Source organism: Mirounga angustirostris, unplaced genomic scaffold, assembly GCF_029215605.1.
Source record: "Mirounga angustirostris isolate CCGP_5_RB_7025 unplaced genomic scaffold, mMirAng1.0.hap1 SCAF_2, whole genome shotgun sequence".
In the NCBI taxonomy this organism is placed as follows: Eukaryota; Metazoa; Chordata; class Mammalia; order Carnivora; family Phocidae; genus Mirounga; species Mirounga angustirostris.
The window spans coordinates 117,237,668-117,265,241 of record NW_026991710.1 but is presented as its reverse complement, the minus strand read 5'-3'; the positions used below and the strand labels follow the sequence as shown (position 1 = coordinate 117,265,241).

The 27,574-nt window shown below is 43.1% G+C and overlaps 1 protein-coding gene across 2 annotated transcripts in view; it reads left to right on the top strand.

Moving 5' to 3' along the window:
• Positions 1-27,574, top strand: part of MAML3 (mastermind like transcriptional coactivator 3) — a 397,869-nt gene that overhangs the window by 185,615 nt on the left and 184,680 nt on the right. The window lies entirely within an intron of this gene.

Below are 27,574 nucleotides of genomic sequence, written 5' to 3'. Positions count from 1 at the left end.
TTTTATTTAAGAAAAACATTCTTTTTTATTTCCGTCAGCACCCCAATTCACATGTAGAAATAAAATAAATCGTGATTTTGTATATTTTGCTTAAAAATGATATGTGTTTTGTTAAAGAAAAAGATCAAAACACAAACACATTTATACAAGCATTTTACTTTAGCAGAAATTTAATATTGGTTGTTTTGAGTTTTGATGGTTGTTACTTTAATACAGCAGATCAAAAACTGATGCCCAAATCAACCTGTCAGACTGGAAATGTTTTGTCTCTCCGTGACTTCACAGATACCTGCTCTGTTTAGCTTTGAGGAAGAAAATAACCAAATCATAATTCAGTTTGCGAATGTAACTGCCCCAACATGTGTTTCTGTGTAGTTTACATACATCATATGTATCTTTTTTACATGGGAGAACTATAAACCTGAGTTTTTTGTAATTAATATTAGGAATATATACAACAGGGGCATACCTTGGAAGGAAAAAAAATGAAATTGTATCTTCTTGAAGTTTGATTTAAATCATCTTTCTGAGGAGTGATTTAAGTAAGATACACTCTAAGACAAAGGGGACCCAGAGGCCTCATGCCGTGGTCGTAGAATCATGGCTCTCAGGTGTGATATTTGGTCTGATCCTTCTGGTCAGCTTCATGTCCAGATTAATCACAGAGAACTTAACTTCAGTACTCATATGGTGGTTCAGACCACAACATGTTTGGAGCAGGGCAGAGGATGGGAAATGGCAAAACTCCAACCCTGTGTTCATCAGCCCATTGTAAGTGGTCATGGACTTCTGAATCTCTAAGCTTGGCTATTAAAGAATGTAATGAATTCCTCTGGGTTGTATTCTGATGTTATACCCCTTTGTTTTGGTGTGAAAGGTTTCTAATGTGAAGTAAGAGAAGATTGTGTCGTCCATTCAGTAGTATGTAGTCATCCCGAAATATAAGGGCCCTGGTAGACCAGAGGGCCCAGGGCCTGGTCATTGCTCTATGTGCTGTCCCTGGTGAGGTTTGGCATGTGTCCATTCTCTACACAGACACACATGTGCACAACACATGCTTATGCACATAAATGCACACAGGCACACATGAGTGCACATGCCTTTGTTGATGTCTGATCATTATTATTATTCTTTCTGCCTCCAGAATCCTCCCCTAACTCTGAGAAAAAGACTCCAATACCATACCATCCCCCAACAGCAAATTAATATTATCCTGATTTTGCGCACCAGACTTAGGCTCTAGCGTGACAGGTGGGGAGAAAACTTTTTTACAGGTATAGTACAAGTACTGATGAAAATCTTATTCCTAATTCATTGACCTACCTCTGTGTATTGATGACTTTGTTTCAAAAACTGACTCACAGTGATACACTCATGAATCTATGGGTCATTTTGCAGACTCTACATAATATGGTAGGAAAACCAAAGATTAAACACATATAACAATGTGGGCTAGAAAATTTTATGCCCTGAAAAGAATTTTCAAAGGTAGTATAAATATAATTTATTACCAAATTCTGGAATCTGGGCAGCATATGTTGCCAATAATGTACAACTAAATCTAGAAATAGAAAACAAAATAAAAAAGCCAGCATGTCTTTATGAAAACTAAGAGAGTATTATGTCATCATAATGAAACCCTAGACCAAATCTACATAGTAGGGGTACAGAGCATCTTAATTTATTATTGTAATTGAACTAACACAAATATGACATCCAACCCACTCATCAGCATCACTCATGATCTATATTTAACACAGATTATAGGACAATATCATTAATAACAGAGTCTGGGGATTGAGCCCACTCCTGAGTTATACAAGTAAATCTTCATGAACGGCAGCTCTCTGCATTGTATCTCTGTGTTGCTGGGACATAGCAGAAATGGAGTTGGAACTGTTCTGTGCTCTTAAAGTGAAGGGTGACGTGTGCCAGGCATTGCATCATGGTGTGCATGTGAAGAGAGAGAAATAATAGCATCCATGTGAAGGAATTCAGAATCCAGTGTGCTGGGGGGAAGTGAAGTGGGTCTCCAAGGAGGGAGCCAGGATTTGAAGACGAGTATAAGCGTTCATTCTCAAGGCAGCTAACACAAATTTCAGGAAACAATTTGCTTCCTTTCTCAGCCAGCTTTCTTTGGCCTGGTCTAAAGTATATCTTGTACTATTTATTGACTGCCTTCTCCATACCAGCTGATTTATCTATATTATTGTCACAGTGGTCTTCACAGAATTGAGGAATTACTAACCCTTTCTCACGAGGAGACCAAGGCTCAGAGTGGTTAAGTACCTTGCTCAAGGTCACGTAGCCAGGAAGTCGGGGAGTACAGATTCCGATTATTCTTTACTCTAGGTGCCCTCATACATCTTTAGGTATTGCTACAGACTGAATGTTTTTGTCCCCTCAAAATTCGTATGTTGAAACCTAACCCCCAAGGTGATGGTATCAGGAGGGAGGGCCTTTGGGAGGCTCTGCCCTCATGAATGGAATTAGTGCCCTTATAAAATGGCTGGGAAAACTGCCTTGCCCCTTCCATCATGTGAGGATATAACGAGAAGTCTGCAGCCTGGAAGAGGGCCCTCACCTGACCATGCTGGCACCCTCATCTTGGACTTCCGGCCTCCAGACTTATGACAACTAAGTGTCTGTTGTTTATAAGCCACCCAGTCTATAGCTGCCCAAACGAACTAAGCCAGATAGTGTGCCAATCTGCCACAGAGTGAGTAAGATAAGTGTGGAGAACATAAGCCTGCCAAAACCCAAGTGAAGGCCATTGCTGGCAAGTTAAATGAAACAACCACAAAGCGTATTACTGGTGGGGGCAGCGGAAGGGCAAGGAAGGGAAGGTGTAAGGATGCACCTAAAGAACAATTTGAAAAATGCAGAAGAGCCATGCAGTTTGGAAAACTGAAGCAGTGGCAAATGTAGAGGTGCATTCACATTCATTTAAGCAAACAATTACGGAGAGCCTTTGTAGAAGGCTCTGTCTTGGTGCCTGGTTCAGATGTGTAGGAGGTATCACTGCCCTCAAGGAATGTATAATTGAATGGGGGAAAAGACACATGACAATGTTCTAAGAGCTCTCAGTAGAGATATTAAGAAAGTACTATGGAAGCACAGGAGAGAAGAGAGGGAATTAGAGCTGAGAGATTTGGGGAAGGATTTGTTGCGTATAGGACCGTAGAGCTGGGCTGTGAAGAACAGACAGAGCTTTGGCGAGTGGTAATGGAGGCTGGAGCGGGGATAAGAATGTGTGAAAAGGGCATTCCAGCACTGAGGTCAGTAGGCACAAAGGTGCATGATGGGAATACCAAAGGGTGCCTAGAGGATAGGGTCAAAGGTAGAAAGCCAGACTGAACCATCTTTTGGAAAACCCAGACCATCATGCCAAGAAGTTTGGACTTTAGTCAGTTAGCCACAGGGAGCCCTGATTTCTGAGCAACTTAATGATGTCTGGAGTTGTGGTTTAGGGTAATCATTCTGATGCCTCTGTCAAGAATGAAGAGAAATGAGAATACTTATAAGGCTTTTACAATAATGGTTTACATCAGAGGTGGAGAAACCTCAAGTGTGTGGCGGTGAAAAAGGAAGAAACATATAGAAGAGACTGTCATTGAGGAGGCAGCATCAGAAAAGATGTGGAGAATGGAATAGCAAGGAATGAGTGATGTGGCCATGGTCTTCATGAGTAAAGGTATCTCATGTGTTCCAGAAGGGAGAGGAAATAAGGCTGTTTGTAGAATACAGACATAAATCAAAGCTCGGTCTTCACAGTATGCAGAGTGAGGAAACAGTATTGGTGACAGAACTTTAGTCATATATACATCAAGGTTATAAAAGATTACTAGTGGAATTATGTCTGGCAAAGACAATAGATGTACCATGCGTTATATTAATTGGGTTTGTGCATATCCAGAGATGCTTATGCACTGGGTAGGTACACTACCATTGGCCATACATCAAAATTAACCTCATCATTTTAATTATAATACATGTTATACATGTCTTCAGACTAAATATATAAGTATATAAAATATATCTTTTATTTATGTATCTTTAAAACACCTTTATCGGGGCACCTGGGTGGCTCAGTTGGTTGAGCAACTACCTTCGGCTCAGGTCATGATCCCGAAGTCCCGGGATCGAGTCCTGCATCGGGCTCCCTGCTCGGCGGGGAGTCTGCTTCTCCCTCTGACCCTCCTCCCTCTCATGCTCTCTTCATTCTCTCTCTCAAATAAATAAATAAAATCTTTAAAAAAAAAAAATTAAAACATCTTTATCACAGAAAAGATGGCCTCCGTTGATGAGAATTATCCGTTTTTGTTTTAATTTAGAGTTTTATCTTGATCCCTTGTGTAACCCTTGAGGCAAAATGAAACTGTGCCAGAATTTCAGAATGTGTCCAGCTTTTAAAGTATTTCATCCCCTCTCATAACTGCCACCATCACTGCATGCCTACAATCATATCATATCTCATCACCCAGGCACTATTATAATATGTAATGTGCTAATGTAATATGGGTGTATACATTAGAACGTCATGATATTTTCTGATTATCTGGTCTGGAGCTGGCTTGAATAAGTGTAGAAAGTCTTACTAACTGATAGTAGACCCAGATTCTGTCTTTGGCTTGCCTCAAACTGGCTTTGTGACCTTGAGCAAATCATTTTGTGACTCTGGAGCTTAGCTTCCTTTTCTTTCCTTTCTTTCCTTTCTTCCTTACCTTTTCAGATGGAGTTGGACTAGGTGGTCCCTAGGGTCTCCTCCACCTGTAAGATACCCCATGCTCTTGATGCCCAGGACTCCTGCTCCATCTGTCCTGATCTCAGCCCATGACCACGGGTGGTACAAAATGTCGGCGATTGTAGTTTCAGAATATGCCATTGTCTGTATTTTAAACTCTCTTGGTCTTGGCAACCACACACAGCCCTTGGTGACCAGACTCTGTGGGGTTGGAAGTGTGTGGATGCTGGCGCAAGAGACAGGGAGAAACAGGGAGCACTGTGTGTGGGGTATCAAAGAAGCGCTGTTACCCAGTTGACCACCGGGAAATCAGTGTTTGTCTGTCTAGCCTCAGAAGCCAGCAGGGACATCGAGTTGAAGTCAGTGCATCTTGATCTGTCTGGTTGGTGAAATTTTGAAGTCTGGGGGAAATTGCATGAAGTCAGAAAAGGTGTGGTATAATTTATGGAGGCGGTTCTCCTGAATCCATAAGCGGAAAGCACGTCTGTGTGCAGAGAAGCAAAGGGAAAAAAAGAGACATAAGAAAGGAGACAAAGAAGCTAGAGGAGTGGCTAACACAAAGTTGCGTTCTGCTGTTGTAGCCTTTGAGGTTAAGGGATAAAAATGTCCCTTGATACAGTATTGTCTAGACCAGACTTCTGTCATCAACCCTTAATTCACTTTAAATTGTCACTAACGTGAATCCTGTAGTGTTCTGTTGTTGTGGGTTCAATCTGTGAATGAGGTTAAGAATAAAGTACTTAGTTCTAGGAAACGAGAGTGCAATAATTACATTTCCACAAGGGACAAAATTTGATGAAATTATGCAGATTTAATTTAGTACTGAAAGTAAAGTATCTCTATAAAACTTCTGATTTGGAGTGCATCTCTTAGATCTAGGTGGAAAGAAATACAAGTTGGCAAATAGCGCTGCAGCAGCCTCTTTCTCTCTTTCTTTCCTGTTCTCCATGTTTAAAAATAAAAACTAAACCAGTGTTTTCTGACACCTGGTAGAAACTTGACCCTTCTTTGCTGTCATAAAATAACAGAATAGACTCCTGACTCCTGAGTCCAGCCTCTTGGCTCCCGTGTGTGAGTGAGAGGAGTTTCTAATATTTTGGGTTCAACGGGACTTCTTTCAGGGGGTCACTTTTTAAAAGCTATTCAAGTGGCATTGTTGGGAGAAGGGGCTACCTATAGAGAGGAGGACCTGGAAGCAAACAGGTATCTTGGAAAATTTCTAAATTATCCTTTTAAAACAAGTGCAAGGGGCGCCTGGGTGGCTCAGTCTGTTAAGCGTCTGCCTTCGGCTCAGGTCATGGTCCCAGGGTCCTGGGATCGAGCCCTACATCGGGCTCCCTGCTCGGCGGGAAGCCTGCTTCTCCCTCTCCCACTCCCCCTGCGTGTATTCCTTCTCTCGCTGTCTCTCTCTGTCAAATAAATAAATAAAATCCTTTAAAAAAATAAAAGAATAAAACAACAAGTGCAAAAACAAAAACAAACAAAACAACAACCTAAGAAAGCTGAAGCATTTGAGAATGAGTTTTAGATAAAGGAAGCACCATTTGTCCCACGAAAGAAATGGGCCCAATATCGGACATGATGGATTTATGATTTTCCCAGGGAAGAGAAGGAGGGCAGGGAGTGGAGGGCCTGTTAACAAGATATTGCCCAAATCACTTTTTTCTTGCTGACTTGGAAGCTTCCTGAGTATTGTTTGCCGAATACATGTTTATTGCTTAAATCTATTTCGCGTATGTTATTTATTTATAACTTTAAAGATAATTTAAGATGTAAAATCTCCTCTGCTGAAATGTGGGTATTAACTTCCAAGCATCATTTATTGCACTTATGGCTGATGGATTGTTATGAGTCAGAACTAATAAACTTGTAAGGATTAATAGAATATTGGTCTGGAAAAAAAGGACGTGTCTTTATGGTTGCCATGTAACTGCATCTGCCGGCAAGGCTGGATTACATGAGGGGCCTGCTGTGCTCCGTGTCTTGTGGAGGAAGGGGGGTGATGGGCAGTAGGGGGGCACAGTAAAATGGATGATTAATACCTTCTAATTGAGTGGATATTGGCAGCAGTACATTGCCCAGGACATTAAGTGGCTGGCAAAGCAGAGAGCTTTTGCTAAACATGGTTACACTCTCCCGACAACGCCTTTCTATAGATGGGGCCAGGTGATGCTAAGGAAACCTGGCTTTGCTGAAACAAACCAGGCACAAGATGCAACAAGCAGAAAATTGCTATATGCCTTAGGGTTTATTTTCTCTCTGCAGATAAAGAATCTTGCACTCCACGGAGGTTACAAAGTATTGCTAGGACAAAGAGGTTTAGAAACACAACGGCAGCAAGCCCACCAGGTCTCCTTGACATTTAGGGAAGAATGCGTGGAGTAGAGTTTGGTTTTTCCTCCCCCTCCCCCCTTGAAGACTACCCCCCTCAGAAGCCAGAAGTGGAGGTTCCTTAGCTCCACAGGCTTTGAACTCAGCGGTGGAGAGAGCCTCGTGGGTCCTATTTGTCTTCTGATGGAACTCGAAATGGGAGCTTAAGCGCCCGGGCGGCTCCCTCACCCTCTTTCTGAGAGGGTGCTGGGGGGACGGAGGAGAGGAGCATCTGCTTTCTGATTGATGGAGAATGACGTCACCGCTGCCCGGAAAGCTGAAAACTCAGTTCACCGCTGGTTTTTCACATGTTGATCTGGATTTGCAGACGAGAGAAGAGAATTTCCATGTAGGTTTTCACACAGCCTCTCATTTCCATTTTGGTTTTCTCTGTTTCCTCCCCTCCTTCTCCCTCCACCTCAGCGCACACTCACACTCACACATACTCACAGTCGACATGTTCACACACATACCCTCTCCCACACTTTCTTCCTCTGGGCTCCCCCCTCCCTGCTGTGCTGGCTCCTTGTTTTCAAACAAAGCCCCAGGCTGACCTCAGGAAGTAGAAGGGTTCTGGGGGCTAAGAGCTGCCTGTTACAGTAATCATTTATTAGACCTGAAGTTTGATTGGCCAAATTGGATTAAATAAATATTTAGCAGGCAGAAGCTGTCCTGACTGTGAACATCAAAGGGGTATGACAGACCACCGGCTGCTGGCAACAGGCCCAACGACCGGGGCCTGGCCACCGCCGGTGTTCACTCGCCGGTCTTAGGCCTTTACAATCCCAGAAAAAGACCCTTTCTGGGGTTCTGGAGGGGCGAGAGTACAGACAGACTTAAGCAAATGCACATGTATAAGAAGGGAGGCTTTTGGTGTCAATGTATTAGGTGTTGGATGTCTCCCCAGCCTGCCCTCGGGCCACAAACACACACCCCACAGCGCCTTTCCTTTGCTCCTGTTAGGAGGATGTGTTCGGGGGTTTGGGGAAGTCTCTGGCAGCAAGCTACAGAATAAGGAACAGTGACACATTCAGTTTATCTCATACACAAAGAGCTTTACTCTAAGGATGCTTATGGGCTGGGCCTAAGTGGGAAAAAGCCAGCAAGGGAATCTCTGGGGGCAAACCACGCCCTCTTAAGGGTCACATGGTCCATCTGTCCTCTGTCTGGTCTGTGTGTCTGTAGATGTCTCTCTTTCTCTCCTTTTTTCCCTCCTGCTCTTCTGCTCCTTTCCTTCCTTCCTTCCACTGTCAGCATCTCTTGTCTCCTCACAGTAATTTCTTTGGAACTCCGCTTTCCCTTGTGGCTCATCCCGCCCCCTTCCGCCCCCTTGCCTTCTCTTCTGTGTCACTCATGATCTTTTAGGCTCTGCTGCCGCTGCTGTTAGCGTTTCTCTGTTCCCACCACATTTCACAGAGTCAGAGGCTGATAGAGCGGGCTCTGTCCTCCAGATACCACAGGCTTTCCTTGGGTCGGGTGCTCATTCCTGGTTCAACCCAGCTAGGATCCAAGGGATGTGGCCGCATGTACAAAACTTGTGGAATTTGGTCATTTCCTTTAAAATGGAGATGTGGAAGATCAGCAGTGCTGGTGACAGAGCTTGAAACTACATTAGTATCATATTATCTTTTCCAGTTGTTGGTCAGTCATGCACACCCAACTTTAAAGGGACTTGGTAATGTTTTTCTAGAAATAAAGATTTAATTGACAGTACCTATTTGGAATTTGTGGTGACTTAAGCTTTTTGGTTATTTCCTTGGCCTAACAAACACTTGGTTCAAAAATAGTGTCTGTTAGTATTGAAATAAATGATTTGCAATGGGGTATTTAAAACTCTTAATAAGCCATTTTTCAACTCCCTTCAAGCACTTTACAAGCACTCGTTTATATGTAAACGATCAATATGCTAATTACAAATAAGCCTTATCTGTTTATTGAAGCACCTGATCCAAGTCACCGTTAACTAAGTAACACTTTGTTAACCTTAGCTTGAGGTATTGCATAATTCTGAGATCCATGAAACTTAACTTCTTTTCAAATATTTTAGAATTTATTCTTCCCACATGATGACATTTCTCCATTTCCAGCCAGTCTGAATTAGAAGGAAATATCAAAATATTCCAAGTTACCAAAAAATATCAAGGTAACAAAAACATCTAAACGAGTAAAGAGCTAATGCGTAAGTTAAGGAATCAAAGTCTGAGCATAGGGACAGGTAGTAGATGAGAAATCTCTGTACCTTCCCCTTCGATTTTGCTGTGAACCTTAAACTACTCCAATAAATAAATAAATAAATAAATAAATAAATAAATAAAGCTTTAACAATTAAAAAAAACAAACAAAAAGTCAGAGCACAGGAGAAAGTCAGTGTCCTGATGTAGGAAATGAGACCTGAATACCTTTTATTTACATGATATTTTTCTTACGTAAATTTGGTTGAAGAAAGGCAGTCAAAAATCGCATTCAAAATATTCTGCAAATCGGGAAATTTTTCCTAAAAATTTTCTAAAACTTCTTAAGTGTTCTTTTCACTCTCTAAAAGCAGTTCCAGAAAAGGAGATGACTGGAGGCTACACGGGAGGAGTGTTGACACTGGGAAGAGGTTTAGGCCAGAGGGAGATAAAGGTGCGCGCCCTGATGAAGAGAATGCATTCCACGGACCTACACAACTGTCAAGAACTTCAGCATGCTAGAAAAAAAGCTAGAGGAACTGTGGGGGCTTGTTTCAGAACATCAGGCATCGTATTATTACGTAAAAACATAATTAAATATCATTTAAAATAACAAAACACAAATGCAAAACATTTTAATATGTCTCTGCAGTTCTGGGCAGTTCAAGGTAAGAAGAAAGAGCAAGGAAACCCTGTCATGTTCAAATCGCGTTATAGTGTGTTGGTGAATTTTTTTTTTTTTAAGATTTTATTCACTTATTTGAGAGAGAGAGCGAGCGTGCGAGTGAGAAGCAGGCTCTCCGCTGAGCAGGGAGCCCAACATGGGGCTCAATCCCAGGACCCTGGGATCATGACCTGAGCCGAAAGTTTAACCAACTGAGCCACGCTGGTGTCCAATGTGTTGGTGAATTAGTTGCAAGAGCAGTAGGCTTGCTCAGGCTGCCACGCCTCTCATCCAGCGAAGGTTAATGGAAGGATCAATGAGGTAGCCAGGGAAGAGGAACCTGAACGCAGGACACCTGGGCTTTATGGCCCCTGGAACTCGGGGGTAGGTTTAATGCTCTGCTGTCACAGTCTTGAGATGCTTAATAATTTTTGATCGAGGGGCCCTGCCTTTTCATTTCACCTGGGCCCTACAAATTGTATAGTCAGGCCTGCTGGAAGTGCAGGTTTCTTCACAGCGTCTCAGGATACAAGAACCATAATCTAAATTATTCCAGGAGAGAGGAAACAAATTGCACCCTCCTTCTACCCCAGATCTTTTTTAGAGAACTAAAGATTTTTTTTTAAAGATTTTATTTATTTATTTGAGAGAGAGAGTCAGAGAGAGAGAGAGAGAGCATAAGAGGGAGGAGCGGGAGAGGGAGAAGCAGACTCCCTGCTGAGCAGGGAGCCCGATGCGGGACTCGATCCAGGGACTCCAGGATCATGACCTGAGCCGAAGGCAATCGCTTAACCGACTGAGCCACCCAGGCGCCCTAGAGAACTAAAGATTTGACAGTAGCTGCCCTTCTCACCACTCAATTCACACAGCCTACAAGTGGCCAAGGGTCGAAATTTCTAGAGCAGTGACAAAGCCTTCGATTTCATAATTAGAAACAAACAAGCTAAAAAAAACCCATCATGGAATCAGTTGGTACCATGATAACCTAAGTAACCAACATACTCAAGTATGGTTAATCAAGAAATAGTAGAAAGGTCTACTGTCAGATTACTTCTCATATAAACATAGAAAAAGAGACTTAGAGAGGGTGCCTGAAAGGACCGAGAAGAGGGAAAGTGGCCAAGGAGGGGAGGACAGTATTGTGAGAGAGGAACGGGGACAGCACACCCCGAGGACATGTGACCTGTGTCTTCACTGCTTCAGTTTGTGCCTTTAACCTCTTCCTTGCTACCATATTTTGAGTGCTTATAATTGACTCTTCAGTCCTGCCAACGCTGCCTGCCTTAATTGATAACGATGTTTTCTTAATACAGCACTTTTGTAATGAAAGAGCTTAATTCCTGCAGGAATGACCTTTTAATATCTTCAGAGCTGCTGAGCTCTGTAATGGTAGGGATGTCCTCTTCATCTTGTACCCTTGGCCCTTCTTTGTGTTAGTGAAGGTCCAGTGCACAGTCTTCCTCAACACCTTTGTGAATTCAGTGTGGGAATCCGTGTCCACAAATTCTACCTGGAGACGTGTTCTGGTGGTGGACAACTCTTACGGTCACAGAGCTTTTTCTGGTAGAAAATGTGGACATCTCCTTCACTGTGGTTCTTTTGACTCCGCTGAAGAAGAAAAATAGTTGGCCACCAATTAAGATGATCTACATTTCTATAGGAAGAATTTGGGTAGGTTCATTCCAAGAGAACCTTTAGGGTAGGATGGATACCTTGACAGGCTTGAAGTGTCTTCACCTCTACAACCAGGGGGAAGGAGATCACCTGGCTCGTGCAAGCCTGAGCATCCATGCCAGACTTCCTTATAGCCAATGGGTCTACAGTTCCAAACTTTTGCACAATCTAATAAAAATTACTCGCTCTCTTTTCCTCCACTTCCATCCTTCCTGTTGCCCTATGGCATGGTTAAGTTGTCTGGCATCTTGCAAAACAGATGAACAAATTTAGCTCTTTCTGCCTTAAAAAAAGAATGTAATTAACAGAGACTGGCATAACAACAGTTGATTCATAGTTGCTTCTCGAGCCTGAAAGCCAAATATTCTCCAGCAAGCACAGCCTATGCCTATACATTGTGTGCTAACTAGTAAGTGCTGTCATGATGGTGTAGATGCTACTGTATTTGCGTTTAAGCTGTTCCCTGAGATAAACTATCACATCTGAATAGTGATACAACATTAATAGAGTAGCTGTGCTGGTTTCATTCTGACTTCAGTGTTCTAAAACTCCCTGGTGACTGAAGTTATATGGCTCTGTTTTAATAGCCTTCAAGTCATAATGGATAAAATGTGGGCAGCTTCTAGTTTAGAAAGTGTTAACTAACTTCAAAGAAAACACTGCTTTGTGGTGATTATCAATGCCAATGGCTAACCAGCACCATGGGTTAATTAAATGTCATTATCTTCTAGAAATTTCACTTTGATTTTTAATACAGTTTTCCACTCTAGTGGAGATATAGCATTGCTGCTACGAAGTAACAGCACTGTTTGATTAAAAGTTTGATTTTTCTCTCCTTTTCTGTCCACTCTAAAGTAGCACGAAAATAGTCACAAGGGAAGTGATTTATCTCAACTCTGCATTTTGGGGGCTGTTGAAAACTTTCCCACCATCTTGCTTATAAGTTTCTCATACTCTTTAATATACTTTCTTGTGATCCTGAAGTTACTACCTTTGACTTCTTGCTCTTCTCATCTAATCTATTGTCAAGTGTGGCCAACTGCACTCATGATAGCTCCGCATGTATATGCCCTCCTCTGCATACCTGTCATCCTTGCCCAAATTCAGTCGCTCTCGGATTCTCTGACCTATATCAATATCTTCCAAACTGATTTCTGTCCTCCAGAGACCATTCCAGTCCCTCAGATGCCCCCTCCATTGTGAGTCCCACAATGTCACTCCCGTCAAGTCTCTTCTTGCTTACAAACTCTCAGGGGCTCTCCATGGCCCACGGAACAGAGCCCAGATTCTGCTATGGCCAGCCAAACATGGAGCTCTGTGATCCAGCTCCAGCCACGATGCTTCCTCCTAGGCCCTCTTTACCCAGACACACTGTCACCTAACTGCGCCTTGCTGTGCATGGCCTCCACTTCGTGCTTTGGTTCAAGCTGCTCCCTTTTCTGGACTGCTTTCCCCTAATCCTTACAGATCCTGTCCTACCCTTCCTTAAAGATCCACAGCTTCTTCAGAGGCCTTTCCTTATTCCTTCAGTAGGGGTGCATTTCTCCTTTCTCTGCATGCCCATAGCAATTTATTTGTTTCTCCTAACACTCCTAACTTTCTGTATCATTTTAATATATTTCCCAGTAGCCCCTAAACTACCTGAAGGGAGGGTCTGAGAGTCCTCCTTGTTCCACCAAGAGTGCCTTGTAGAGAAGGCCTTAGACACGGAACATGCCCATTAATATTTACCAAGTTAATAAACCCATTTCCAGCCAATCAATGAACGGCTTTGGAGCTGATTATTAAATATAACTATCTTTTAAGTTAAAAGAAAGCTATTATGGGCATTGCACTGATGAAGAAAAAGTTATCAGTAAGGAAAGAGGAAGGGTAAAATGAACCCTGTGGTGTCGGATTAGAATCAGAGTAACAGGATAAACTACTATTATCTATATATTTTAAGAGATAGATAGATGTATATAAATAGGTCAGTATACATACATATATTTCTTAGTTCTGTCTGCTGAGATGCAATAAGCTCACCTTATATCATCCGTATCTTGCTTCTAAATACCATTCCCCAGTAAAAAGAACCAACCCTCCTTGGAGAAGCGGTTGATTCCAGGGCTCAGGCAGGGAAAACACAAAATGAGTCTATCTTGGGTGTCTGGGTGGCTCAGTTGGTTAAGCGACTGCCTTCGGCTCAGGTCATGATCCTGGAGTCCCTGGATTGAGTCCCGCATCGGGCTCCCTGCTCGGCAGGGAGTCTGCTTCTCCCTCTGACCCTCCCGACCCTCCCCCCTCTCATGTGCTCTCTCTCTCAGTCTCTCTCTCTCAAATAAATAAATAAAATCTTTAAAAAAAAAAATGAGTCTATCTTAAGTTCCATCCTATAGCGCCAATAAATAAGGAAATTCTCAAAAAACAAACAAACAAAAAACTCAAACAACAACAACAAAAACGACAAGTTCTTCTCAAAAGAACACTGAAGTCAACGTAAATGTCTTCCCAGTGACCAAAGCTGGAACAGTTTGGACAATTTGGGCAGCAAAATAAAGAATGATAGTATTGAATTTTAACCCATAGATTCAATTAATAGACAGGGGTTTAAACTGATTAAAAAACAAGCAAATAGGGGAGAAGGGGCGGCTCTTCCTTAAGTAGAATTCCAGAAAATACATGTTGAAGGAAAGTGGGAAATAGAATCACCATTAGGCAGACACCACAGTAATAATTGTTTCAGACAAGATCCACAGATGGATGCTAAAATTAGTGAGCGATGTCTGAGGAGAAACAGGATTTGCATAGTCTCAGCATATTTCCCCCAAGATACTTATTTACTACAAAGGGAAAGATAGTAACTGTACTATGGAGAAACCAGCAGACACCAACTTAACCAAGTGATCAAGGGGAGCATCACCAGTAATAAGACATATTGACATCACAAACCCTTGATATGATATGCACTGAGAAGGACACAACATCGTCTTCGTAGCCGTCTTGCTAAAAATGCATGACTTCGCGCCAGCCTTGAAGGAACATTAGACAAACCCAAACTGAGGAACATTCGGCAAAACCACAGTTCAGTAAGCTTCAAAAGTGTCAAGGCAAAAAAAGGCAAGGAAAGACTGAGGAACTGTTACAAACTGGAAAAGACTAGGAAGAAAGAGAACGAAGTGTGGTATGGAATCGTCTTGGATAGGATTCTGAAACAAAAACGACATTAGTGGGAAAAAATGGTGAAACTCTACAAAGGTCTGTAGTTTAATTAATAATACCGTATGAATGTTAATTTCCTGTTCTTGATAAGTGTGTTACGGTCATGGAAGACATTAACATTAAGGAAAGCAGGGTAAAGGGTACGAAGGGCTTTGTGCTATTTTTGCAACTTTTCTGTAGGTGAAAAATAGTTCGAAATTAAAAAAGAAAAAAGTTAAGGGAGGCTATTGGTAATTAACACTATAAACATTTCTTTAACCAAAGAGGATCCAAAATACCTTTAGAGAAAGTCAAGCAGTCAAATAATATCCTTTGTATTCTTTCTACACACCGTTTCTTTCCATGTCTTCCATCTCTTGTTTCCAGGTATTTCTAGATAAGTGGGTCTAACCACCTAGGCAAAAGTGCTTTCCTTCAGGTTAGAAAATACAGAACATAGGCCTTCTCTGTGTGTGGATATTTGGAGTTTTCAGCTGACCAAGGCTCTGTCCGGAACCTCTTCTGAGAACATGCTGTAGGCAGCAGCATTTCTTCCTTTTCCTGGACCTTCCGGAGAAGGTCCTGGATCATCTGGATCACCTCAGGAAGGTCTTTGAGCAAGACCAGAGGTCTTTGAGCAGGACCCTCCTGGCATCTGGGCTTTCTCCCTCCTATTTCTTCTTGCACTGTGACTTGGCAGAGCGGTCGGGATTTCCAGTCCTAAGATGACTGGACTGTTAGAATACTCATTTCCTTTTCCCTCTATATGTTCTCCTTTTCCAGGGAACCAGCCGACATACTCAGTTGACATACCTTTTAAAAAATTTTTAGTTTTGGGAATATCCAAACACACAGAAAAATAGAATATAATAAGCCCTTTGTCAACTTGTTCTTAACCAGACAGATACCTTTTCCAGAAGTCATCAATGGTCCCTACTCTGCGTGGTGAGGATGAAGGGGACAGCATGGCCCCAGTTCCTATACTTCTTTTGTATTTATCTTTATACTCTTGTTTGGGGGACAGTATCCTATTTCTTGGCCACTTTATCTTATCGACTATAGGAGCAACCACTCCAGAACAGGGACTCACAAAAGATCCCCTCTGCCACCCTTCTGTACGATGCAGATTGAGGTCATTTCTGGGGTGGCTCATGAAAGAGGGACCTTAGTTTTGCTTAGGGGCCCAAATTTACTGGATGCTAATCTCAAAATCATTTTTGCTCTAAAGGTCTAGTTCTCCTCACAGAAGCTGAGATCATTTTGCGGATTAGACCTCTCTGTTACCAAACACCGAAGGAAAAATGGTCACGAGAAAGAGTTCTTCCTGGTGCTCATCTGGGTTTTTCCATCCTCAGTAACTCAGGTTTGGGGATCTTAGGTTTTACCCTAACCAAGCGTTCCAGCTGTTTTGTCGTGAGAAAGGGATGGGCTAAAGGGATACTGAAATGAATGAGATGGATAAGATACGCATTTCCTGAGGGGAAGAAAGCTTTTTACGTCTGTATCCAAGTAGGATATCCAAGTCTGAAGCCACACCTCTTTGAGAGAAGTACTAGTAGGGAGTGAGGCTTGCCAGTTGAGGAAAGTGTTAGAATACCTGACTTCGGTAGCCCCCGAACAATTTCACAATGGGCTATGGTTTTTATTTCATGGTGGTAAGGCGGAATGCCATGTTTTGGTTCAGGCTAACAGAATGCAAGATGTTTACATGGAGGCAATTTTCACGTGTTATGAATTAGAAAAAAAAAAAGCAAAAGTTTTTATGCAAGTGATAATGAAAGGTAAAGATTTCAGAGATGGTTCTTTTTATGTTAAGTAAAAATAGCCTCTTAATGTACATGCAAAGAAGCAATCAAAAGAAGAGGAATACCTTTATGCCCACCTGTGACTGCCTTGACTTCGATCATCTCAGATGTGCCATTAACAAAATAATTCTCTTTTACCGCATGTCTCCATCTTCGGAGTAGAATTTCTTTCTGTGATTTTATTACAATGCGGCTGCTATCTCTGGATTAGAATGACATTATAGAAGCACAAGGATTTTGTGAGTTTCTGTGTCTGGGGAGGGAAGAGAGACAGTCGGTTGAAGAAGTTTGGGGTCAGTATCACTTTTTTTATTGCATGGTGATATTTCAAACAGTAAAATGTGCTGTGCTGCTGAGTGGCAATGGGAGCGAGTTCATGCTTGGTTGAGGAACATATTTAACATTCCTACAGATGCCGGATTCTGGACATGTAACAAGGTCATATCTCAAAACAGGGCCGTAAAGTAGGGTCATTAAGGTATTGGTCTGTCATCTTTTGCAAGGTTCTCTTCTTTCCTAATAAAAGTAGATGATAATCAAATAACTACCCTTTTATTTTTCCTAGACAAAGAAACTAAACAACAAACCTATGACAGAGTCAGTACCTTGTGACCCTATGGGTTATCAAAAAATGTTATCTGGGGCGCCTGGGTGGCTCAGTTGGTTAAGCGACTGCCTTCGGCTCAGGTCATGATCCTGGAGTCCCTGGATCGAGTCCCGCATCAGGCTCCCTGCTCGGCAGGGAGTCTGCTTCTCCCTCTGACCCTATCCCCTCTCATATGTTCTCTCTCATTCTCTCTCTCTCAAATAAATAAATAAAATCTTTAAAAAAATGTTATCTGCCTTTTAATAAACTAGGGAAATATCCAATATTGTTAGAAAGCTTTTCATATATATATATATTATATATATATATATCTCTCTCTTAAATGGAACACTTCGTTCCCCAGTGTGCAGGACAAGGAAGGCATTTATTATAATTTTCAGGAGGGGCTTATTGTTGCTCATTTGTCCATATTCTCCAGGCCTGAGGTGATGAGGCTATTCCGTGCATGTTAAGTCAGGAGACCAAGGAGAACACAAGAACCAAATGTGCTCTCCGTGGCTTATGTAAATTCAGGAATACTTGACCTGACATCAACCGCCCTGGGACTCAAAGGTCACCATTCTCTACAAGTTGCCATGGCTGTTCCCAGTTCGTGACAAAGGGAGGTGTAGGAGTACATGCCTCCCCGAAGGGCAAGACCCATTCCGCCGAGCTGCTCGCCTGGTGGAGCCTCATGGTGCGCTTGCCCCAGCACCTGGAGCCTGGTGGGTGGGAGCCAGACTTTTTCCAAGGCAGGTGCAGCGAGTGACAAAGAGGCAGAGTAGAGTACAAGGCCAGGTCGGAGACTCTGAGCGTGCTGGTCTCGAGGCCCCATGAACGTGGTTACGGAGCGAATAGTTTTCAGTGTGTTAATTATCCTTCTGGAACCCTGTCATAGGGAGAGCTCACTCCACCTCTCAGCCTTGGGGTGCAGAGATCACATGGGGTGGAGGGATTGCAGACTGCCTTAGGCCTCTGGTCCTGTCTCTTCGGAAGGGATAGCTTTATCCTTCTGCCCGCTAGACAGGAGCTAATGCTGCCTGATGCTGACGCCAATGCTCCAGCTCCATCTTGGCTGCATCCCTTGTACCTAGGGGAATAGGCAGCGATTTGGCAAGACGCCTGGGAGGTGGATGGCACCCCCGTGAGCATGGTGTGTGGCATTTCTCGGTGTTGCCAGATGCATCCATTGCTGCTTTCTCACTCTTCCGGTGGAGAGGTGGAGAGAAGGACCATTGCAGGGCAGGCTTTTAAATGAAGAACAGGGAGAGGTAAGAGAAACGTAAGCCCCGTATCTCTCCATGTCCGGAACTTAAAAATGGAGGCGAGTATTCACTTTTCTAAAACTTTTGAGAAATAAATTGAAATCTTGTGTCGAATTCCCCTGCTTTTTCAGACTTAGCTAAGGCAGGAAACCGATCCATTGCGTTATCGACTGGTATCATTAGCCTGAGGTTAGGGACCCACCGTTCTCTCTGAAGCAGGCCTGCCTTCCTCTCTCGGCCGGTATATTATCCCTCTATCATTTTTGCTCTCTCTCTCTATTGCCTTTGATATGGTAATGATCTTGCACAAGAAAAGCCATTTTTTCTTATATGAGTGCTTAAGGAATTAAAGGTGAGTGAGAGGCGGAGAGTGTTAAGAAGGATGGCAGTTTGTCATTAAAAAATAAATAAGTATACCCCTCAGAATAAAAAAGAAAGAAAGAAAAAGGGAGCCGAAGTGGGAGGACAGGCAGGTGTCTCTCCGCAAAGGCAGGGGATGGTGTTACTAACAAGCTGGCTTAAAGCCCTCTTAACAATGTGCAGTTGCTCTCCCTAGCTCATCATTGATTTCCCTCTGCCCTCCACAGACCTGGCTGCAGTTAAGCCTTGTGTCCTCCACGTGATGCTGAGCCGAATCAGATTTTCCTTTTAGTTGTTCGATCAAATTTTCCTTCCTAGAGCTTAGAAGGCACACTTGGGACCATAGAGTAATTGCCTCCCCACACTGAACTGCTGATACCTTTATTGGATTGGGATAGGGTTTCAGAGGACTGTGTTTAACATGCAGTGAGCCGCAGCAATGCAAACAGTTCCAGTGTTTAAACAAGCATCCATTAGGCCAGGAAACAAGGCAGTGCCAGCCCATTTGGTGCTCTGTAGTGCTGGCCGCTTGAGGTGAGCAGGGCAGCCCGGGCGCGGAGCAGGAGAGGGCAGGTGCGAAGGCAAGCGGAGGAATCGTAGTGTCAGAGAAGGAGCAGGTTCTCTTTAGATTTGCCGAAGAGGGCGCGCGGGGGGGAGGGGGAGAGAACTGTTGTGGCTAGGGACATGTGCAAAGCTCATTAATATCTCATTATGTTAGAATTGCAATCTCCCTGCAGATCCGCGTTAACATTTGCAGTGCCAGAGGAAGGGCTTTGGGAAAGCGGCAGCCCCCCCCCTTTTTTTTTTGCAAGCCCCAGCAAGCTCCAGACGCTTGTTTTACACTGAGGGAGTGGTGGTGTTGAATTCGTGAGAGAAGGCTGTGAGAAAACCCCAAAGGAGCAATAGTGAGCAGCGCAGAGAGTGAAGTGAGACTGAAAACTGTAGTTTGTAAATAACAAAGTGACCAGCTTTCCAACGTGGCAGCAAGCAATGGAGGGGGGAGAGAGTTGACCAGGAGCCAGGAGAGGGAAATTGTGGGGCTGGAGTTTGAGCCATCCTGGAGCCTGGATGTGAGGGTCAGTGTAGGAGGGGCTCCAGAGTCAGGCCCGGGCCTCCCACAGAGTGTGTCACGTGCCCACGGAGGGCAGCAGAAAGTGGAGAGGAGAGAGGGGACAAATGAGGAGCAATAAGAATAGGGTGAGGAGATTCAGCCAGGGAGATATGGGAGGACTGACTCTCACCTGTTCCCACCTGCGCGAAGGGGGTGGGGGGTGATTAGAGCAAAAGGAAGGCTATAAAGCAGATAGAAAGAAGGTCATGTTCACAGGCCTCGCTTTTGTCAGATCAAACCTGGCTGGGCCCAAACTCATCCAGGCTTTTTACCCCAGAGATGAAATTCTCCTCTGCCACAGCTCCATAACCCAGGCCCCAGCCTGGTCCCCCCACCTCACTCATCCCAGGCAGTAATCCCAGGGACTCCAGTCCTGAGAGTTCGGCCTCAGGGGAGGAAAAGTTGGAACCAATGTTCTGTAGAAGTTACAACTTCTCTGCAGACCCTTAATCCTGCTCCGTTAAAGGATCAGATGTTTCTCTCTGCCCTGAACAAATACGTGCCCTCCATCCGTTAATGAAAGGTGGGTGGTGACCACTTTAGCAAACAGTTTCGTAACAGGATGTACCAAAGCACAACAGTGTGTGGATTTTGTATTATGGAGGCACCTTAAAGTGATTCGTGTCAAAGTTCTTTGAGAATATCCCATTTCCTTCTTTCTGTTTCAGGAGTTTTTCTTTCTACCTTAGAATTCTCTTGCTGTGAGCGTCTGGCATTCAAGTTCCCTTTCTAGCATAAGTGGACACAGATGCACACACACAGATCCACAGAGATCTCACCCATGTGGACACTCAACCAATGTCCCGAGAGCAAGGAGTAAATGAAGGAGCATGTCCTGTAAAGTGGCAGGGACAGTTTTCAGGTATGGTTTGTGAAGACCTTTATGGTCATGCTGTGTTCTGACTTAACACAATATTCCATAGAAATATGGATTATTCATTAACTTACAGAAAGGCCAAAAAATAAAAAGTTAATGCCGTCATTAATCTGGTTGTGTTCCCTTTCAAAACAAAACAAAGCAAAGCCAAAGTCGAGCCATATTGGTCATTACTTTGTTATGCACAACAGTGCTTGTAATGAACATTTAAAAATAAATGTATTTGATAATCACAACCAAGTTTATTTAGGTTAGAAAAACAGTTATGGCATACAAATACTGCTGAGAAACAAATTTAACAAGGCTTTTTACAATGTGGCCTCCATAGAAAAAATAGTAAAATTCAGGCTTCTGTGTATTAAAATCTATCATTCTTTTGACTATGCGGCTTTGACAAATCAAGCAAGAATCATAAGAACAAAGCCGGGAGACAGTTCAATTGCTATAATTTCAGAGCCGACTATAAGAAAAATATACTTTATGCTGTTTACATGACTTTCCCAAGCTTGATCCCATTTTAACAAAACAAAGAAATGAAGAATCAATTGTTCGGAACCGCGGACTAGCCTTCTAGAGCTGACTTTTGCGTGTGACCACAGCAGGTTCCTGTTGTGGGATGTGTTTCCATGTGCCGCTTCCTGCCCCTCTGTTCTCTGCAGCGGCATGGGCAGGACCCATGCTGACTTGTACTTTTCAGCCTGTCGTTTCCTGACAGCGAACCTCTCCCATCTTAAATCCCTGTGCTTTCCTTTCTAGGAAAGAGAACGAGGAAGTTAAGTTTCATCCAAGAACTTTCTCCATAACAAAAAAAGTATGACGTCCAAATTGCCCATTTGAGAAGAGAGTGATACAGCAGAATTATAGTTCAAAGTAAAATAGGATTTAACTTCCAGCTGAAAAGAAAAAGTGAATTCCTTGCTCCTTTCAGGCTTTTGCTATGAATCCAACTTGAAAGTGAAATATCAGAAAATCAAGGACGAGATGGGACTTAGATCTTTCATTCCCTCTTCCATCCCCCTTCTTCAATGAAGACCATATCTAAATCATCCCAGATGGCTGTTCTATTTTTAAAGAGCTCCAGAAAAGGAGATTCTACCACCTCCTCAGTAACCCATTCCAGCATCTCTTGTTCCTCACTGCCAGAATTTTTTTTTTCTAAAAGCCTTCGGGGGCGGGGGTGGGGGGGTGGGGGGAGGCACAGTATCCCAGATTTAGGGAGCTATGCTATTCCTCTCTAGGATTTTACCACACAGTGTGTGTAAGGACGTTCTGAGGCTTGGGTAATACCTTTTTATCTTCAGTGAAAAAGATTGTTTTCTCTAATCTTTGGCTTTAAATGACGTTTGTGAGCTTCGTGGGAGTCAATCCAAAATTCTCTTGAGGGCCTGCTGTGTACACAGCCCTGTCCTAGGTAAGAGGATGAGGCATCAAGCAAACACAGTCATGCTTACATGCTAGGAAGAACACGGTCACGCACCGCCCCCGACCTGACATCAGTACTGGACAGAATTGTTCATGCAATCACACAGTCATTTATTCTTTCATTCCAGAAATACTTACTGACCACTGGCCATGAGCTAGTCCCTATGCTAGACTCTGGATGCAGAAGGTTAGTGAACAACACAGACCAGGTCCATACCTTCAATGGACTGATACTCAAAGCAGGGAAGAAGCCAATACCAAATCAAAAATAAGAAGCCAGATGATTATCAGTTGTAATAAGCGGTATGAAGAAAATGAAACAGAGTGATGTAACAGGGTGTAAGTGGGGAGGTGTGGCTGAGACATGGTGGCCAGGAACAGCCTTCCTGAGGACATAGTCGAGCTGAATCATGAGGGATGGCGGGGAACTGGGAGAAGAGGCCCAGAGGCTGCAAATGCAGGGGAGGGAGGAGCAAGGGGGGCTGGCGTTTTGGGGAGAGGAGGAGCAGAGGGGGCTGGCGTGTTGAGCGTGTCACGAGAGGGGGGCATGAAACGGGCTTAGAGACACCAGGTCATCCAGCAGCCTGTAAGGCACGGTTTCGAGTTTAAGAGAAAGACCTAGCCGGATTAATGTTTTTAAATGATTACTCTAGTTGCTCATGGAGAATAGGCTGGGATGGGAAACAAGGTTTAACAGGAGGGTAGGGGATGCTTGGCTGGCTCAAGATAGAGGAGCGTGAAACTCTTGATCTCGGGGTTGTGAGTTGGAGCCCCACGTTGGGTTTAGAGATTATGTAAAAACAAATAAATTAACAGGTAGGAGCATAGTGCAGGTGCCCAGGGAGAGATGACAGTGCCATGAATTCTGGTGGGGGCAGTGGGGACTCAGAAAGAGGAGACAGATGGTAGGAGTACGGGCTGGAAATGCAGATACAGCATTTCATACACAGGCACACCCCGTTTTGAGAAAACAAATACATAAAAATCAAAAGTGGAAAAAAAAAGAGTGGTTATTCCCTTTATAAAGTCATTTGCTGCAAGTATCTATTATATGAAGCACGGGAACATGTGTTTGGATCTTTGACTATAAATTTTAATAGGAGATATAAAATCTTAATAGATCAGATCATGGAATTAGAAGGAATCGTAGAGGTCACTGTCTCCTACCTTCCACCCAATAAAGAATCCCCTTTACAAATTCCTGACAGATGAACATGCAGCCTTGGTATGAAGACACAAGGGACAGGAAGCTCATTAGCCTCACAAGGTAGCCCTTTCTATTTTGAATCTCTCTAATCGTTTTTAAAAGTTCCTCCTCATATAGAGGCTGAATCCTCTCTCCCCGTAACTTCCAGCCCTGGATCTTGGTTCCTTATTCTGGAGCTCCCTAGATTAAATCTAATCCTTTTCCGGTGCAGCAGTTGGCAACTTAAGAGGAGCTGTGGTGTTCCCATTGCCCTGCTCTCACTTTCTCCAGCGAGATAGTGTCTGCTCCTTCCCCTGCTTCTCACGTGACAGGGTTTCTGGGGCCTCCTCTGCCCCAGTCATGCCCTCTTGCTGTCCTACTGCCTGAAGAAAATAAGGACTCCAGAGTCAAGCCCAGCCTGCCAGGTGCCATCAGGATAGAACATACATACGTCTTCCCAGATCTCTAGAACATACGTTCATTAATACAATCTAGAATTGCAAGAGCACATGGCTTTGAGCTTCAGGGAAATCAAAGCTGCTTGTAAGACAGGTTCCACCCAATCTTATTTGTATACGGCTAACTTGTGAGGAGAGTGGTTCTTAGGTTTTTGGAGGATCATGGACCACACTGAGAATGTGATCAAAGCTTTAGGCCCTCTCTTCTGAAAAAAAGACACATACGCACAAAATTCTGCACACAACTTTTGGGGGTTCTCAGAGATTCTAAAATCCATTTTTATGTAATGCCCAAGTTTAAAAAGACAGCAGTGTCCATATTGTGGAAGCCTGGTTCTGTCATCTAAAATTGTGTGTTTGCATTGCTTCTGTATTGGATGACAATATTATCTAGGGGGCTGGAGAACACCCACTTGAAAACCCGTACAGGTTACCATGTTCCTATGGAATTACTAATGGGCGAGGAAAGTTGCAAAGACTGTAAGTGGTGCCGTTGAATACATTGCTTATGTTACTCTGCTTAGTCCTTATATTCATCTTCTGAACTAGGCAGTATTAGCCCAGTCGTATGAGGAAAGCGAAATTAAAGTTAAAGGTATTAACAAAGAAAAATGAACTAAGAGCAAAACAGAATTAGGAGGACCCAGATAAAGGCAGTGCTGGCATACTATGAGTTTGTGTAGCTCCAGCGATGAACCATGGTTGGTGGCCCTCTGTCCTTTTAGGAGCTGAGGCCATGTTTACCTAGAGCAGAATATTCCCGATGGTTTTGTGCAGGCTGGGTTTGGTTTCCTGGGAAGTATGTGCTCACGTTGGTGCCATTGGAGTGATGTCCCTGGAAAGTGACTAATCACATTGCCAGCCACTTTCTGCCCAACGAATGGTTGCTGTTTGCTGATAACTTTGAGGAGAGCCTCAGTTGTTGGGGCCGGCCTGGGTAACAGTCAGTGATTTGTTCAGCATTACTTTCAGACTTACCTTGGTTTGGACCTGGATCCCAGAGCGATTCTAGAGGAATTCCTGTCCCCATTCCCACCCGTCATCACCACCAAAATTTTGCTTACAATAAGGAGGAAGTCAGAGTGTGTCCACCATGAACCTATCCTCCATGTGAGGTACCTTGTCACAGAGGGGTTCAGATGACTATCCCTCAATGCTGCTTGGTTGGTCTCCAGCCTCACGAGGGGCACCGGATGTTATGGGACCTTGGGCTCACACACAGAGAGATCTCTGAGATGAAGCCGTGTGGGAATTTAGTGGTTAGCAGAACGTGTGGTGGTAGTTTCTGAGAGAATCCTTTGTTCAACAGTGGTAAAAGCAGAACTAAGTACTGGGTAGGGCTAGTACTACTTATACAGATTCTATGACACTCTGTCTGCAAGTTAAGTTTTAACACAGAGATGGGGCCAGCTAACCTCACATTCTGTGAGTCATTGGATATAGACTAGACTTGGTCATCTCCCTTTGCTAATAAGGATACTGGCTTAATTAACAGAAGGAAATTAACTTGGATAATTTTGCAGCATGAATCTGTTTCCAAAGAGGGGCTGGATGTCTTTCCCTTCCTGTGAGCTGACACTCATACAGCTGGTAATTCCAGAGGCTGTGTTAGCATGCTGTTTTTGCTAAATGACAAGCGTAGTATTTTCCTGATCAAACTCTCAAGCCTCCCCTTGCTCCTCCAACATCTGAGAATGGAGTACTAAGCTATCCAGAATGATTTTGCAACTTGGGAGTCATTTGCATGTCTTTGTAATATGAGAGTCAAATGCCTGTTCTCAGTAAATATAAACCTCCCGATTGACTTAAGGTAATTGAATGATTTTAGATTTATTGTGTATATACTTTTCTCCTCAGCCACTGATTTGAAGCAGGCGTAAAATCACATCAGGAAACCTGAGTTTCAGTATTCGAGTTGGTTCATCTGAGTTCAACCCCAAATATGTAGAAATTGGGTTATCAATTCTAGACATGGATCCCTTTGTCTATGAAGCTCAAAGTCTCCAATAGAGCTGAGGGTAATGTCTTTCCTCGTATGATACTCTGGGGCAATTCTGAAAAGGACAAGGAGAGAAAGATGCTTTTGACCCTATTCCAATGTGTTTCATTTTCCTTTTTAACTAATTTTTATACTATAAATAATTTTCTTTCCCAGTTAGTTTTGAATTTCTCTAATTTACTTCCAGATGTTTGTTCTGGTTTGGTTTGGTAGTTTGCATATGCATTTTGCTGTGTTCTTTTCTTCCCCTGCCCTTAGTTTAAAGGAGGTCTAAGCTCACAGTGTAGCTATATTTCTGGAGAGACCTGCCACCTTTACAGGATTTACTGTGGTCATTTTCTCTTTTTTTTTTTTTCTCCCCACAATATGGTTCTTTGTGAATTAAAATCAAGGTTCCTAGGGCTGGAGGTAGGAGTAGGGCATGGGAAGCCTAGCCACATATAATGAATAATAATAATAGCTGTCTCCCTCTGTTGTGAGCTCTCCCAAGCAGACTGTGTCTTATTCATCTCTGCTTCCCCAGCTTTGCACGTAGGGTCCGGTACATAAATGATGCTCAGTGAGTGTGTGTTGAATGAATGAACTAATTTTTGCAAATCCCTTTATCATTTATAAAGATCTACCACACAGCAACATGGGGTGATTGTTTTCAAGACCTCAACAAAACCATTTCCTCCATCATTTCATTATGATTGTGAAATTGCTTTGGAATTTTGGAACAATGATACTTTTGCTGTATGCCTTTCATGAAAAGCCAAAGTTTAAAAAAAAAATTTTTTTTTTTTTTTAATTCGAGGGGCTGTGGAAGGGAGGGTGGGAAGGAGTCTGTGAACTGGATATGTTTTTTTGTAGAGAAGTATTAAAATATAGTTATCTCTGGATTTTTTGTTGTTACAATCACAGTTTATGGCTCTTTTCTTCCATTTTTACTAGGATGTAGGTGAATTTTAACAAAAGTAAGAGCTGTGTTTTAAAGGGAGAAGAGCAAGTAGGCAGCAAGGGAGAGATTTTGTTTTTACAACTTGTGTTTTGACTTGGCAGATGCTCAAGGTTATTCTGCTTAACCAAATAATACACGCTGTTTCCACGTCTGCAATAGCTGAGCTCCCTTCCACTGTAGACCAACCAGACTCTTCTGTCGAGACACTGTGAAGGATTTCAGCCCTTAGCCTGCTCTGCAGCCAGTGATGGTGCTGACCCCATCTGGCCCCCCGGCTCCCACAGCCATTGCCCATCCACCTCTGGGGGAAACCCACCCCAGAGTTCGTAACCAGGCAGCTTCTTCTTCAGTAGCTTAATCTGAGTTGGCATTCATCACCTCAATGCTGACTGTTTCCCTAAAACTCAAGTGGAAAAGTAGGAAAATAACTGTAATACTATCTTCCCCAAATCATGAATTAGCACCTACAATAAAAGCCAGAGTCAGCGAAAGCAGACAAACGTAGAAATTTAAAAAATTAGAGAAGTCTTTGATTTTTATGAGTAAAGCAAGAGCTGTACCCAGACTTAAAACCCAGAAAAAAAAAAATTAGAGGCCAAATGCAGGTGAAATAAAATCCAGAAGGCCTTTCAAGTAATGACAGTGCTTCTGCCCTGAGATACGGAGATTTCCTTCCCATCTTGGTTCTTAGAAGCATACAATTTAGTGTGTTTATATGCGTGCTCCATTTGTTCCTGTGAAGACAGACAGACAGAAAGAGAA